The sequence below is a fragment of the Dromaius novaehollandiae genome, chromosome 3 (genome assembly GCF_036370855.1).
Source record: "Dromaius novaehollandiae isolate bDroNov1 chromosome 3, bDroNov1.hap1, whole genome shotgun sequence".
Lineage (NCBI taxonomy): Eukaryota > Metazoa > Chordata > Aves > Casuariiformes > Dromaiidae > Dromaius > Dromaius novaehollandiae.
The window spans coordinates 53,594,127-53,611,454 of NC_088100.1; the positions used below are offsets into that span (position 1 = coordinate 53,594,127).

Consider the following 17,328-nt stretch of genomic DNA (forward strand, 5'->3'; position numbering starts at 1 on the left):
AGTCTGGCTCCAACGATGGATTGCTACCTTCCAGTCCCAGAGCCAGCACTCCACGTGCCAGGCGTCTTCCATTAGCTCAGCCAACCTGTGTATCCACCATCCATTTTGTGTTGAACTACTCTTAACTGTAAGGGACTTCTGATGTTCCCTTTGAGTGGGGCCAACAAACTCCTAACAACTGGAGAGAGGGCTGAAACCTTTCTCTTTCATCTATTAGGGAATGTAAAGTGGCAAAGTTACAGTTAGCAATGGCTGAAGGGTAATCTGTTTGGCTTAGACCTGAGATAAAAGACCCAGAGAGAGTGTCTGTAGTTGTGCATGTACCTTATGTGTTAACTCATACATATTCTGACTTTTTTATGTGCTTCATGCCCTGGTATTATAGGCTATGTATATACTAGTGAGTATTTGCCTATTAGACTGTATCAATGGCAAGTTAGTCTTCTCCAGCCCCAAAATGGGGGATGTCTTTTGTGCAGGTTAATGGAAAAGAAGTATGAGGTCCACTTAAAATATCAATCTTTAATGAAAGATCTTGACAGACATGTCTTTGCATACGATTGCCACTGGAGATAAATTTTGCTGGCCTAGAACATTTCTTTCCACACTCATAAGAGAACAGAAACGTTGCCTGATGATACCCTATAAGTAAAAACAAAATGGTTCTGTGATCACAGCATTGCAATTTTTACAGTGCAAAATGAGATAGTTAACAATAGCATGCTAATATTGATTAAGTGGTCACACAATGGTAGGGCTGGCTACAGCACTCAGAAATCTGGTTCATATGCAGCATAGCCAAAGTTTCAGCTTCATTTCTGTGGTTCTGTGTAATTGTGTCTTAATAATCCCTGCTGTGAGACATTTTAGCACCTTTTATCATCAGAGGGCATGTGCAAGGCAAAGATATAGTCAGATCCACTTTTATTACTGTTTTCCTTACCTTCCTTCATGACAGGCGTGACAACCTTGATGCAAGTAGAGTGGAGCTGCAGTCAGGCAGCCACATCCTGTGGTGTGGGAGTGGGCACCGTGCTCCCACACACAATGTGAATAAGGGAAAGGGAGGACTAGAGCCCCCATAGCTGGAGAGGGCTAGGCATAATTAGGATCTGGCCCTAACTCCCCTGATATTTCACTGACTTTGATGAAAAAGATCCCTGTATAGAGTTGTCATTGCAGAATTAGTAAAAATCTCGAAACCGTGAATTCAGACTTCTTGTATGTGTGTACGGCCCGATAATAGAGAAATCAATAAGCCTAACAATTGGCCATCTAACATCACTTAGAAACAAAAATAAACCAGATGGAAACAAATAGCAGCAAAACCAGAACTGAATTGTTCCCTTTCTCTGTAAATATATGGTTCATTAGGCATACTGTATGAATTAGATTTAAAGGTGCAAATATGCAAAATACAAAGCTTTGAAATATTTGCTTGCTTTCACCTTCATTGTAAATGTATATTCTTTCTGTGGATTAGTACTTTCCTTCTGAAAATAAACAATGGTCATACCACGGGAGATTTCTAAAAAATATTTGAGCTGTTTCTCCTCATGTTACAACTGCTACCAATCCTCAGATTTAGCTATTAACATGTGGTTCAAAGATGAGCAGAAACAGCTATTTACACAATAGTACATAGAATAAAAACAAAACATCTAGATTGATGTTCGTGATACTTCTGAATATTTTGTTGTGATTCAGGTAGGTGTTGTCAGTATATTCAGACAAGTCTCATTCAATAAAAATTACTTATTTTTCAGGACATACATAATAAGCTACTAGACAGTATACACATTGTTTCTTCCCAGATCCACTTTGCAGAGGTTACTTATGTTATAGCCCAAGCTAGAACAGTTCTGGTTTGGGATTTTTTGGTTATTGTTGCTTTTTAATGAAAATCCTAATTTAGAATTAAAAAAAATCATTCTGTTCTACTGTTGATTTTTGTCAATATTTTGACTTTGGTATCATTTTATACAGATATTTTAAACTCTGCTTTTATATTTTCCACAGTTTGGTCCAAGGAATATTTCCAAGCATTTTCCTTCCTTTCTTACATTAAAGAAAAAAATGTAGGGATAGATTCCACAACTGCAGTGAAGCTGTTGAAACATTATTGCTGCATCAGAATGGTACTTTGCATTTGGCATATTATTTTGGTGAATAACTGTATTCTGTTCTCCAGATTTCCCTTTATTTCTTTATTTATTGATTTTTATATATCACCTTGCTCATTGTTTTGGTTCAAGCTATCTGCTTCAAATGTACATTATAATAATGGCCAAATCGTCCTGGCTTGGGAGGATCCATAAAGTCTTTGGTACCACAAAGAATTTTCAGGTTCTTAGTTACAAATATGAAATATTTATACACTCATCCTTTACTTTTCCCAGCTACAGATGTGCTGGTGGAATTACCATAGACAGAAACTTTATTGCATTTGCAATAGCACCTGGAAAAGGAACCTGGCAGAAAAGAGACGTTAAGCACCAATAGAGCCTTTCCCTTGACTTTCACATTCTTCAAATCTTGTTCTTCTAAAACACTGACCACAAAGACTGAGACTACAAGAATATATTCCTAAATTCTTGAAGTGGGGTCACCAGCAGAGAGAATCATGATACTAATGTGCTTTATTGCATGCTAGTTGGAGAACCCAGATCTGTTTGATGGACAAATGACTGAAAAGTTGCCATTGATACAACAAGCTGAGAAGAAGAAAAGTTGAGTCTACTACAAAGTAAGCAGGGATGTAAATTCTGATCTAAAAAAGAAAAGTGTTTTCATCTCCATTATGAGGTATGACCTGTCTCCGTCAGCCATGGCCACTAACTAAATCAATGTTATTGACTAGCCCCAATTATAATTTGAGACATGTAAAAAGAGAAAGCAGAAGGTTTCTGAGTTTTTAGCTCAGTTCTGGGTCATTATCCCTTTTCTAAAGTAACAGAAATACTCCTGTGTATTTCTTTTTGTGGTGACACTTTCTGGTGTAAGGTGACATTTTGACCTTTCAACCATATGTCTGTTTGACCTTATGAACTTCTCAATTTATGATATTTCACCATCTGGTCCCAACCCATTTAAATGAATATGAACTTTCTGTTACTACTTTATCTACCAGTTTCTTGAGAAAAAAAGTATATATCTATACATCTATAGGTATGCACACATACAAGTTTCATTGAGTAGGTATACTTCATTGTAAGTTCATTCAACACTCTCACTATCTCCCCAAGTAGCTCAAGATGTTGATAGAGGTAATGGTTTGACTTTTAGAGATCAGATATCTGAGTTATTTTGAACATAATTACCCAATGCAGCGCAGGTGCAGAACAGGTGCCTTCTCTAATGTGGCATCTGCTACCTTATCAGGCTGAAGCTGAGCTACTGAAGCTTGAAGACATTTTGCAGTTTGTTGAAAGTCCAGCAACTCTAAATGTCAAGGGAGAAAAATGCACAAAACTTATTTGTGAAATTGTTTCTCTCTCACACTAACAACACAGATATTTATAGCCATCAACTTCTCTGATACCTTTCTAGTTTATTTGCTTCTTAATGCCAAATTTTCAGGCATGGATGTTAATGAATTTACCTGGCATAACCTTTGCGCAGCACAGAAGTATGATTCCCACTTTCTTGAGAAGAAATTGAGACACAAGTGACCTACCAAAGGTTACATGGAGAGGAGTCAGAGCCAGAAATTCAACCCATACCTCCTGCATTTTCAGGCAGAGCTTTAATGGTAAGATGAGACTTCCTTTTTATCAGATCATATATGTTTCTTAAAAGCCGATAATTTCCAGCTTGGATACTTAAGGTTAGAAACATAAACCCATATTTGCATGTACTTTTATAAATATCTTGCTTTTCAGATCAAGACTTGCTGATTCTATTGAGATTTTGTTGAGGTTTGCTCCAAGTTGTACAATAAATTCTGGAAAATGGGAAAGCCACCTGTAAAAATATTCTTCTAGTATTATTATTTGCAATTTAGAAACTGGCACTAATATTAATCTTGTAGAATGGCCTGTTTTCTAGCTCTAAATAGGCAAAAAAAAAAAAAAAATCCTAGACATTCAAAAAAAAATCATTGTTGCCAAAAGCTAATACTACATTAATTCCAGACAAAATTCTTTCATTTTTGTCACAACTCTTAGCCCTTCACAACCACTGTGAAGCTTCTTTATGCACTCTCTGAAATTTTCATTATGCTCTCTGTATCCTTTTGATCTACTCAAAATTAATGGGAGTCAAATACCTTTTACTACCTTTGCAAGTTAAACATGATCTTGCTTCTCTTTAAGCAGGCTGACTATCCTTAAATCAAGACATTTTCCTTTTCTTTTTAAGTGTTCCCATCTGATGTCTAAAAGGTAGTACCTACTGCCTTACTAAAAAGAAATTAGACTAACCGTCCTATGATCTCTGGAATAACCATAGGATTTTGTCTTAATTATGACATTAAACTGGTCCATTTTCCATCTTTGGGATCTCTGTTGAACTTCTATTCAGTGATTTTTTTTTTTTTTTTGAAATTGCCACTGAAAATTCACTAGTTAGTAGCTACCATTACCTTTGAAAACCTTGGCTATGACAACTTATGTCCTGACTCCTAACTTAACTCATTTTACTGAAACAAAATGTTTAAGAATCTTAAGTCTTAAACTCTATGGGCAGGAGGCCCTGTCATACAAATCAACTGAAAAGCAAAGGAGTGAAATGGGCATGAAGACTAGATTCTTCACTCTCTCCTCTTGTCCTGCTTTGTCCTGCATTTATCATTGTCTATAGAGAAACTCATACTGCTCTTGGCTATTTGGTACTATTCACAACACATTTCAGTCAATGAGGCTGTCAAACTAATCTCTTTCATGTGCACTAAGGGATAAATACTGAGGCTTCTTCGTGAATAAGGAAGAGACGAACTTGCTGTTTTCCTAGAACATGTGCACTTTTTTTTTTTTTTTTTAATTGGCCTAGAAATTTTAACCCAGTGCAAGCAATTTTGACCCATACAAGACTTAAGAATCTTGGCCCCTGTGCTGGGGTGTCCAGATATCTAACATGTCAAGTGGGGAGCTGTTGTTACTACTTCAGCTGTGCTGCCAGATGTTTGGAAATCCTAGCCTTGTCAGCATAACTGCTGTGCACAAGGGAGAAATCTCATATGCTGAAGACATTTGCAAAAAACCCAGGAATATAGTAATCCCCAGACAACTATGAAAATTACCCTGCATGCTGGTAACTGATCCTGCAGATAACACAAAAGGGACTTGCACACTATCGGATGACAAAATTGAAGGGAGGGATGGTGATACTGTAGGAGAAATGTTGTAAATGGTCTTGACATTGATGGAGCAATTTGTGTAGTACCTGATCTCGATCATTTTTATTGTCAGGTTCAATAAACCAATGATGTATTTTTAGCCAAAATGACAATAAAATATAATCACTCTGTAACAGTAACTGACCTCCTGATTATTTATTTTCTCACCAATTTTTATGCTATCTGGAAATGGCTGGGCAAAGATCTTTTATGCTCATCAATGTTGGTAAAATATTAAATAGCATGGAGCCCTTGAATTTTCTGTGTTTAAAAATATAATTAATTATTAAATAATACTGTACTAAAATATCATTTTAAAAAGATATTCCACTGAAGTTATGTTCTGAACTTGATGAGCTGTCCAGCAGCAGTGCCCTCAGACAAAATAATCAGCTGCAGTGCTACCTATAATTTATGGATGGATTTTTAAGGAGCAATCCATCCCATTCTCTAGTTAGAATTGGTGGCTTGAAACAGATACACAGCAGTACCCCATCACAGTTACTATTATTAGCATTTATGTTGCTGACTGAAATTCTAACTTTCAAAGCATTCAAATTCCTGTAACTCAGAATGGTCTGACACTCTGTAACAGGTAATGGGGCAAACAAGCCTCTCTACCCTACCAAGTGTTACAGTGCATTTTTGCAGTGGAGTTTGAGGATAAGATCACAGTTTGAAGTTTTGATGGTTTTTATTTTTTAGCTTGTGGGTTATGCTCTTTTACTCCATATCTTCTCCTGTTGCTTGGGGATTTTCATCTTAGCTATGATTCAGGTGTTTTAATAGAAAACTCACATTTCTGTTTTGAGTGATCAGCAGAGAAGTCTCTCTCCACAGGTTCTGTTGGGTAATCTAGCTCTTACACTGTCATTATTATTATTATTGTTCTATGAAACACAGCTGTGTTAGTTCTTCAGGATTAGGACTATGTGCTTTTGTAACACTTTTAAGTGACCTAGTTATGGGTCCAATTTGGCAGTCACTTTATGAACAGAGAAGCAGAAGGCAATTGCTATCACAAAGATCTGCGTTAAGCACTACCATGATTACCTTTTTTATAAAACTCTGATGGTGAAAGCTGCAGGTGGACATGAAGATTTTATACCTTACAATGTGAGGAAATTCAAGCCTAAATATACAGGCAGTGGAAGATGTTTTTAGGTCATTCTGCTGAAGATGGTCTAAGAGGCTAGAAGAAGTATGAGATTCTTGGGACCAAAAGAGGAAGCCTGGTTCACAGCTGAATTAAGACACTCAGCTGAGCAAGTGGATCTCTCAAAAGTTCTGGAGCTGGTCTTCGCTTATAGAGGGAGATTTAAAAAACAGCTAATATTAAGCTGAACTTGACCACTTCAGATACCTAATACTTCTATGCAATAAGAAGGAACAGGACTTGGTGACTTACAGCTTTCTTAGGCTCCTGTATTGTTAACTGGGAAAGTAGAATAGTTACCTGGCACTTGAGATGGGCCTGTGCCTTCATTCACACAAATATAATTGTGCAGACTTCAGCCAGTCTAACTGGACAGCACATATATGGAACAGGTGTATGTGATTATATAGGGCTGCATGTGCCAGCTGACTTGTTTTATTCTCTTTTTCGATATAGTTCTTTATGTACTTAAATCCACAGATTTTTACTCCAATCTCTTGTCAAATTACATCAGACTCCTGTGATTCCATGCATTCTTTCTTTTCAAAGAAGCTGGTGCCTTCTATCTATCACTTTTATTTTCTCCTTTTTTTGTGTGTGTGATTTTTATTCTGAGATGCAGAAGCAGTTTATCCTTGGGAGATATGAGCTGCAGGGTGATAGCAATGTTTCATTTGGACAATTCAAGTTGTCTATTTCAGTGTGTAAAATTTCTCATCTAATACTTTTGCAGATTCCCCAGCATCCTGCATCCTAATAGAAACCCTGTCTTGGACAAGTAATATAATCCTGGCATGAAAGCTGTGCATTGCTGTCCATGAGTTAGGTTCATGTTGCTCAAGAGTCACCCCTTGGCCATGCTTGTTCTGTAGTGGCTCAAAATGTGTGCAAATATCTCCCTTCATTTAAAACATGGGGCTGGCCATTGGAATTAGCTTCTATTTATGTGGTTAATTTCTCATATATTTCAGTTAGAAGATTATTAACCTTTTTCAATACCTTTGGCTTGACACACACTGCTGCCTTTTCTCTTCCCTGGAAATCTGATGAATCACCAAAGCAAGAAACATGGCAAAGGGACAAGACTTCTCTCATGTGAGAACTTTGAACAATTACATATCTATTGCTATACAAAAACACTTAGATAAAGAACATGAGAGTTACAAAGTCCCTCCCTAATGCAAACATACAAAAACGTATTAAAAAAAAGAAAAAAAGAAAAAATAAACAAAGTCTTACTAAAACAAGAACTTTTGTTAAACACTCTTAGGGAGAGACTGAGAGAAAACTATGTGACAGGTGTTTGTCTGACAGGTAGAAGGTTGTCATGCATGGTGCAGACAAACTCCAGAGACTAGGAAAGAATGGATGTATATGAAAGATTTAGAGTAAGATTCGCTCTGAATGTATGAGTACTGAAAGGATATGTAGCAAGGGAGACATCTGCCTTTTATTCCCAAGCAGAAAGTGACAGCAGCTCCCCAGGAATCACAAGTCCTTACTGAGTAATGGGTCAGGGCACACATCTGGTTCAGCAAACACACTCAGTTGGCTTCCGTCCTCCCACAGCTGCAGATTTGGATTCCCCCCACAAAGCCAAGTGTCTCTGCCAGCTCGGGAGCATAGCCCTCCCCTGGGAGCTGCACTGGGGCTGCTCACAAGCTGCTGTGGCTCAAGCTTCCCTGTTTTAATCCCTTTGCTATGAATCAACACCATCCGTAACCATCCGCATAAAAGACTTTGGATTAAGTCATTACTCTGAATCTGTGTCTCCCTTTGGTAGAGATTATGGGGAGTCTAATGATCTGGGATTCAGGGTGGGAATGTGATGGCGTAGGTACAGCATAGGAGGAGGAGGGGAATGGGTGCACATATGCTCCTAGTGCACCTATGTCAGTTCCCCACAGACATTTCCGTTCACCTCCTGACCGTGCCAAGGTAGCACCAATGCAATAGTCCTACTCTGCGTACAAGCTGACAATGTGTTGGGATACAATGTCTGGATATGCTAGGATGAAAATCACTGCAGACAAAGCAGTCTTACAGAGCTTACTACACAACCCTGGCCTAAAGATCACGTTAGTTTGAACAGCGTGTTCTCCAGCAGCTGTGATGCTCCTCTCTTTTTCACACCCGAGACTTCCTTCTTTTCTCTCTAGGGCTATAAAGTTGGGTCCCACAGAGCTCTCTCTCTCTTTGATATTTTGACAGCATCTTAAATTAAAGGCAGTGTTATTTCATTTCTGTGGGTTCTGTTTCTTTCTTGGATTTGACTTTTAGTTCTCCAGGAGTAAATGAGCTCCTAGATTCTCAGAATGCATTTCCAAAATGCTACAGCAGAATAACTGAAATTAATTGAATACAAAGTGCTACTACAACTTCAGCTTGATTACATGAAAAGCTATGCAAGTTAAAAGGACAGCAAATCTGCTGAATTGTAACTAATGAAGAGCAGTTAAGGAAATGAAATGAGATCACCAGGGTTACTCAGATAAGCTCTAATGCTTTTTTCATAATGTGTGCTAGGTTTGAAGATTGGTTGCTAGATAACAGAGCATTTCTACCTCTTTACCGTTTGAGCCAATTGGTCAGAGTATTTCAGTTTTCCCATGCCATGTGAACAAGTACAATGTTAACCCTATAGCTGACTATTCAGAGATGTAATATTGGGGAGTATCTGGTCTCATATCTCTTCTTGAAATAATAATAGCAGTAGTTTCAGCTGCAGACTGCTATGCTATTCCTAAGCTTAGAAGGCCCAAAGTTGACCGCTAGCTTTCAGGCCTAGAGTTTGGTTTCATAATATGGTATTTTTTTACTCCAGGGGCTAGACATTTGGGGTGACTATGATTCTTTTTTGCAATGTCTAAACTTGTCACCACCTTATGGAATTTGTAACCCAGAGGTAGGTGCTTAGGTTTCCCTTACCATGTATAAGGAAATATGCTTTCTAATAGCATGTAGAAGGAAATGTTCTTTTTAATGATTCAGCAATTGGTACAATCTATACTGAAAGTATCAGTATAGTCTCTTATCCTTCCACAGCATCCATCAGTTAGGCTTTGCTTGAGGAGGAGGTATAAGATATAATAGTGCTGAATAAGCCTAGCATACATTCACAGCATGTGATCCTGCTTGACCTGTACCCATTTCTTGCACTTGCCCAAATCAATGTCTAACTTACATTCCAGAGTTTCCTTAGTTAGGGGGAATCTGAATGCTTATCTCATCTCTTCACAGAATATCCTAGCCATGTCAAGCAGCCATGTCATAGTCAAGTAGGAGGAGCCTTTGAATGTAGGCCAGAGCACTTTTTCAACAACCAGGAAGATCCCTGCCACTCTAGCCTGTTCTCATGATCATTTCTGCTCTTTTATGCAAAATAAAATATTGCTGCTACTTTTGTTAATCAAGTAACTTAGTATTTTGTGTCATTGCTATTTCAATCCACTGAAAAATTGGAACAAAATTAAGAACATAGAGTGTTTAGGTGTATCCAGGTCTTGACAGGGCTTCTGAGTAGCTATATTCTGGATATATTTTAATACTGAAATAGCATAACTAGAAATGAACATGGCAACTGTGATATATTTAGCATCAACTTGAAGCATTTCAGAATAAAGCCCATGTGGCTTTGTAAAAGGAAATTTTACTGGTTTCTCAAATATAAAAGGGAATGTACTCCTTCCCCATTTGTTATCAGCTGGTAGAGCAGCAGATGATTCTATCAGGGCACACCATGTTCATGCAGGTGGCAAATGTAGTCTCTAGGTCAGAAACATTGTTAAGCTTTTTTCCTAATCCTGAATGCAAGTTTTTCCTCCAGTTAATTCTGTGGGCCTTAAGAGCAAATTGATTTAAATAAGTCTGAAGGTGTAACAATACCTGCCCATACTTTAGAATATGCATTGCTAATTGCTACTGATGTCAATAATAATTATTTGTGGTTACTTCTTAGAAGTCTTTGCCCTTAGCATTTCCTTTTTACAAAAAGCCCCCCAAAACAAAAATGAAAAACAAAAAAATCTCCTTGATGCAGACCAGCCCTTGCAATGCATCTAGAGGTTTTCCTTTCTTAAAACACAATTTGTCTAAAGATTTTTAACACAAGATTTAAGATTTTTTAAGACAAATGATGTATAAGGAAATATGCTTTCTAATACCATGTAGAAGGAAATGTTCTTTTTAATGATTCAGCAATTGGTACAATCTATACTGAAAGTATCAGTATAGTCTCTTCAGTTCACCAACTTTCTGGGCCATTTCTTTACAAGGCACTGTGATCCACCAGAACCATCCAGTGTAAACAGGTTTTTCTGTTTCTAAAGCCGTATTATTAGTAGAGCTGCAGTGAAGAGTGTATAACAACTGGAACAATTTTTTGAAGATGAAGTCGGTAATAATGTCACTGCTAGTCCCACCTCTTATGAAATGCCTATCACTTTTTTCATATAGTAGGGAATTGTAAATTAATTCTTCTAAGTCTCCATGGGTTTGGAATAGAAACGATGCCTTCACAGTTCAACGAAGTGGAAAGTCTTTCATCAGTAAAAAATCAGCCAAGGAATTGGATGGCAAAGGCCTCATACATTGCAAAACAGTTGTTTGCAATTAAGGCCAGGAGTAAGATATGCATGAGTCTATCATGTTTCTTTTTGTTTATTTAATCAGCCTTAGGCATAAGATCAGATGATTTGAAGTGGCATTGTTTCCTTGTCATGTGCTATGATAAGCTACATTCTATATGTATATGTGCTATATCAAAGGACTGCAATCTGTTCAAAATATAGGCATTTCATATTTTGCCTGAATTCTAATCAATAATCAGAACTTTCTCACAGAGTCATTAACCTTCAGAAGTACTGACCACTGCTGGTGGGGGGAGATTATTTTGAAAATTGTTGGAGGCAATAAGCTAAATACAAAGACATCAACAGAATCATATTCTGCGTGGCACAGTCCTACTCTGCAGTCACAGTGGCAGTGGCTGTGACAGCCTATGCTGATGTTTCTTTGCATATCTCACAAGATATACATTTCAGGGAGTTCAGTGATAGCCATGGCTCTCTGTGCATCACATTAGAGAAGTTCATAAGTGAAATTAAGTTGAACAGAGCCAAAGCTCCACTGAAAATAAGCCTGATATAAGCTAAAAAGAGTCAGGTAGTTTGGCCAACATCAGCTCCTGAAGTCATGCTACTCTGCCAGTTTTCATATGGATCTCTGAACAGCAGGTAATCTTACTACCATATGTTAAGCATACTGCAGCAGATGGACTATGGTGTTCTAGTCTTTTCTGTGCTTTGCTTGCACTTGTCAGTTCAACCCCTAGGAAAAAGGCTGCTATTCAGATTGATAACTCATGGATGTTCTCTAAGGGCTTGACTCTCATGGGTGTACTACCGCAGCAAGGACTGAAAATCACTAAATGCAGTTAGTGATAGTTGGTAGTACTGAAGGTGGATTTATAAGATCTGCCTCAGAGCTGTCAGAATGTGAATCAGGATTTAAAGAACAGATTAGTCAATGGTTATCAGCCAGTAGAAATACATTATAGTATATCATATTGGTAAACATCTCCACAAAGAAAGCTGTAAACAAAGGCAAAAAGAACCACAGCTAGTAATGATGTTTGGTCTGGACAGGTTACTATTTCAGTAATATTCATGGGCCTTCGGTAACAAAATTAAGCACTTTTTTGGCAATCTGAGACTCATTAGTTCTATATTACTATTATTTTGAAATCTTTTTTCTTTTTTTTCTCCACTGTGGAGTAAATCTTTTTCTATGATAGGCTTTAAATAGTAACACTAAAATAGAAGACCAACAGCACTGTAGTCCAGCAGCCAGTGAGCCTCTTTGGAGTTTACAAGTACAAAAACAAATGTTTAACAAGGTACAGCACAATTACACAAAGTCAGGTGCAGCGCTTATAGCAACAAAACATTCTTTATAAGCTCAGATTTAGATACATTTACATTTTTAGTATTTCTAAAAAGTTAAATCTTGGTTACTAGTGAAAAATCTTTTAAAAGTGTTTAGCCAAAATTCTTTAATCTGCAAACAAGCAATTCAAAAAGCCAAATTTATAAATGTTTATTCTATTCCTGTAGACTTTTACAAATCTGAGAACCAAGTCTCCTCAGGGGTCTCCAGTAAGATTAAAGGCCTCTGTCAATTGTTATCTGAAGAAACTAATAAAGCGAGCCACAGCATTTTCTAAATGAGGCAAGTGGGGAAATAAAACTTCCATTATCATATCATTATATTCATCATCAGATTTTAAAAGGTACTATCCAAACTTATCTGATTCATTTTACACATCCATTACTGCAAATTGATAAATTATGAGGGTTTAGAGTGTTGCTCTGAAACACCTTGACAAGGAACTCAAGGCATTTCTGGTTAAGTACATGGAAGAGATAGCCACTTAATGCTACTAAATATGAAGACTACACACTCTCACTGAAGAAATCCCATGATTACAAATTGTTGGAGCCTAGAAATGTATTCATGCTTTCACTGTGCTTTCCCGAGGCATTAACTTTGGCCACTTCTAGTGACAAATCTTATTTTGAATATGCCTTTGCTCTGACCCAGTATAGCTTTTCTGATGTTACTCACTTTTTTAGGTCAGGTTAGTTTTCTGCTTGCTTAGTGAACTGAAACAACTCAATGTGGAAGGGCTAGGTGAGCATGATAGTCAGTGCAAAGGAGAGGGAAAAGGACATTGTGCAGGAAGGTCCAGGCCTTGGCAGGCGTCAGTGCCTATCTCTGCCAATCATGGACTGACTTAAACTGCCCTGGGACTTTAGGGTCACTTAAACACCCAGCTTCCAAAGTTATTTTTACAAGCAAAACAGCCGTGTATCTCATTTTAACAACTCCTGTCTGTTCTTTGTGAAGAAGAGTCATTTGTGAACTTCCTAATTGCTTGCACCAAAAACAGCAGCAGTGATTTGTAAGACTGTCATTAACAAATGATTGTTCTGGATAATCACTGCTCCAATATTAACTGCTTTAGAAGAAGCTGGGCCTTGACCTTCTTCAAGTGAGTATTAAAAATCCCTTCCAGTGATGGGTCTGTCTTTGACCTTCTCCAAGGAAGCAGAACATTAATCTAAGTGATATATTATTGCTAGAACAGTCTTCAGCACTGATAAAACTTCAATGAGTTATATCAGTTAAACCTCAAGCAAACGCCTTTTGTTAGAGCATTCAGCCCTGCTGAATGGGAGATAAACCACTCGCATTTGTGAAATCATGTCTGCAAAGTAACTAGATGCAGTGACTTCAGTATGGGATTTAGGTACGTCAGTTTAACAATGAGTTTATTCTGTCAAACTGAAAATGTCTGGGAACAGAGCTGAGGAATTCAGGAAAGCTGATAACTCATGAAATTTCTGAGCTTAGAGGCTTAAATGGGTACGTGCACATTTATGTAGCAAAGTCTCATATGTTTCAAAACTTTGTTTTGAAAGCTTTACACAAACCAGCTCCCAATAACTTTAGAAGAACTTTATTTTCTTACTATTGCTAACATTTGATTGTTCAGAGGAAAATAGATCTAACTTGCTAAGTCATGATTTCACCAAGACCTAGTAATACCTGAAGCTATACTGAGGATAGAAGAAGGAAGTTCCTCTGAAACTTTACTGTCATGTTTTTGTGGGTTGAACTTTTGCTTTTGTTTTCTTCAGATTATGATCTAGGCTTTTGTCTTATGTCTAACTCAAATCAGAAGGGAGAAGCAATGCAAGTTAAACCTTTACCACGCCTGTTCATTCATGAATCTTTTGTATTCATTCATCAGTCCACACATTCTGGGTATACCGTTAAGGCATATGTCCGGTAAAAGTAGCTGCTAACATAATTTGGAACTGAAGAAAATTTAAATAGTATTCATCAATTAAACAGATTTTCATGGCTATATTGCCCAAGTTTATGTGTATTCATCAGTGACTATTCCTCAGGGCCTTGCTGCAGAGAATGCCATGCGAGAGACATCGCTGTGAGCTTTTTGAAAAGAGCTTCATCAAATTCTCTTTTCTGGAAAGTTTGCCTGCTATGGAGCCTATATTACTATATCCTCTGCCATTCTACATCACCGCTGATGGCATCCAGGATGGGAAAAAGAAAGGTTTCTTTGAGTTACTTCTTCATCTTCTCCAATCAGAGGGCTGCCAACAGTTCCATGGACTCCCAAAATGAATTAAGTCAACTAGCTAGGGAGTAAGCACATAAACGTTAGTGCTTCCACAGCTTGAGTTTGAACATTGGTTAGACTGGCTTGTGACTGTGGGTTTGGGCCTTCTCTGTGGTCTCCATAACACTGAGCTGATGGGCAGTGCTCTACAAGAATGTTAATGGCAGAGGAAGATCTTGGGCGAGTATAAGGAAATATATTGCTACAAACATTGTCTCTCTTGTATTCTTAGACATCATGGCAAAAAACAATGCTATTGAAATACGGCAAATACATTTTCATCATGCTCATTCTGATTTCCCAAAGAAAAGGCAGTATGAAGGGTTAATGGTAAGTGAATCAGTAATCTCCAAATGGCAATCCTTCAGCTATCTATATACTGATTTCTGAAAAAACAATTTCGAATTCAGCTTTCATATTCTTTTATGCTGCAAATTGTTGTTCTATTGAGTTTAAATAGCAGCTGGGACAATTTGATAAAAATGCACAGAAATATTAGAAGATTTAATCCAAACATTTACCAGAGCTGTGAAGCCTGTAATTTTGCAGTACAGAAAATATGAATGATGCAATGCCATCAGGGAACTTGAATACTATAAGTTAACAGCTGCAACTTCATATAACTGTGCATCACGCTGCAATCATAAACCCAAGCTATGAGCACTCTTCCCAGTCTGAACACTCAAGATCAATTTGAATATAAATGATTCACCCATAACTTGGAAGCAAAGCAAAGTGGATGAAATTAATTATTCACAAATTGGTCTTGAAGAGGTGAATACCATAGGGTCAGAACTTCACAAACCAGTTATGAATACCGCAGCACAATTCCCATTATCCTAGGAGTGTGTTTTGGGTGGTTTGTTGGGTCTGTGTATTAAGAACCAGTTTTTATATTTTCTCTTCGCTAGCTAATCTCAAAAAGACTCAAGGACATTGTGCTGAAGTTTCAGTGGAAGTGAATCAACATCCTGCTCTTTTAAACCTTTTAATATATTGCAGTACCTGCAGTCCCACTTTACTCCCCTTTACTCCCCTACTGCTCCTGATCATTCCTTTGTGCTTTTTTTGAACCAGATTTATCTTAGGTATGTCCTAAATTTAGCCAGGTGTCTCCAAATTTGCAAATGAGAAGCTTGAGGTAAAGCCAACTGACCTTAATGGAAATACCAGTAGTCAGCGTCTTTTAGTTCACAGTCCCTGTGATTTTTTTGGACAATGTAGAGGGATATTCATTTTAAGTGCATATTTCATACTTAGAGGTAGCTTTGGCCTAACTTACCTCTTTCATTGCAAATCTGTCTCAGCCCTCAGTCATAGCTTGTAGACATGACTAAATCAAGCCAGTAGCTACCATACAAAGCCAGCTGGAATCTGTCTGCTTACCTAAAGACCTTGCAGATTTTAAATTGGATAATCCTCCTTCTCTTTGAACACTATTAGGTGAGATAAATGTCTCAGTCTTGTGTCTGGACATGGGCTGGATAAATGGCTATCATACAGAAAAGTCATGAGTAGTATTGCAACTGCTGAGGAAAATTTCACATATGCTCTACCATGTTGTGTTGTCAAGTCTCCGAATCAGCATGAAGAAAGGGCATGTTGCTCACAATGCTAGCACATATGATTAAAGATACAGTGAGATAAGTAGCAATCTCTCACAAAAGATTTAAAAATCACTTATTTAGAAAACGGATGCTTCCAAATTACTGAGCAAGACAAACAGCTCACAGGGAAAACTTGATCTTATTACAATCTGAACTACCAGCTACTCTACCACCATAGCTCAGAATATTCAAATGTTCTGGGATATCTTCCAAAATCTGTGTCCCTATCAATCTTCATATGTTAGCTTTAAAATGCTCTTTTCTTTCTTTTTTTCTTGTTTTAAAAGACATTTTTCATTCACTTTTATTGCTTTTCTTATGAATCCTTAAGAGCTGTACAATGTATAAGACATTAAAATATCCATTTCCTGAACAAATTTCTTGTCACTCACTGAATGGAAACATGAGCTATATTTTTATATCAGTAACAACTCTGTGGTTGTTTGTTTCTAAGCAGATGCATATATTATCAGATAAAAGCAGAAGTAGCAGAAGTGTTTTCCTTCACTTCTCAAACATCACCAGCTTTCAGTGATGTAATCTCTATGACTCTCCTTCTAATCTTGTTTGTCTGTCATTTTGGTTTTAATGGCTGCTCTGCTTTCCTGATATACCTGGTTATAGTAATCTTTTACAGTCATTCTTTAGCCTCATGGGCAACTGCAACTGAATTAATTATTGCAAAGTGCTGCAACAGAACAGCAATAATGTTCTTTGAGGTGTGTATTACACCAGATTTCCAGATGGCTGAGTTTTTTAATAAACTGAGCTTCACCTCATATATCAATTTTCTCAACTGTCTAAAAACCAGGTTTGCAAGTGGAACTCTTTCTCACGCACATGCACGCAGTTTGTCTGGGCTAAGGGACCACACTGGTATACATCAAGCAAATGTTAAAAGCAGTTGCACATATAGGTAATTTTAATCCATTCCATTTTTAAATACCACAATAAATTTAATTTTCACAATAAATTAAATAGCCATATTCAGTTTACAAAATAGAATTACTTAGTGTGAAACTGG

At 37.4% G+C, this 17,328-nt stretch overlaps 2 long non-coding RNA genes across 3 annotated transcripts in view; both read left to right on the forward strand.

Moving 5' to 3' along the window:
* LOC112997463 (uncharacterized) overlaps positions 1–17,328 on the forward strand; it is an 82,666-nt gene that overhangs the window by 37,844 nt on the left and 27,494 nt on the right. The gene's annotated exons all lie outside the window — the stretch shown is intronic.
* LOC135327859 (uncharacterized) lies at positions 13,253–16,681 on the forward strand. Its single transcript, XR_010388336.1, has 2 exons — positions 13,253–13,542; positions 14,465–16,681. It is a non-coding gene; the product is annotated as an uncharacterized LOC135327859 (long non-coding RNA).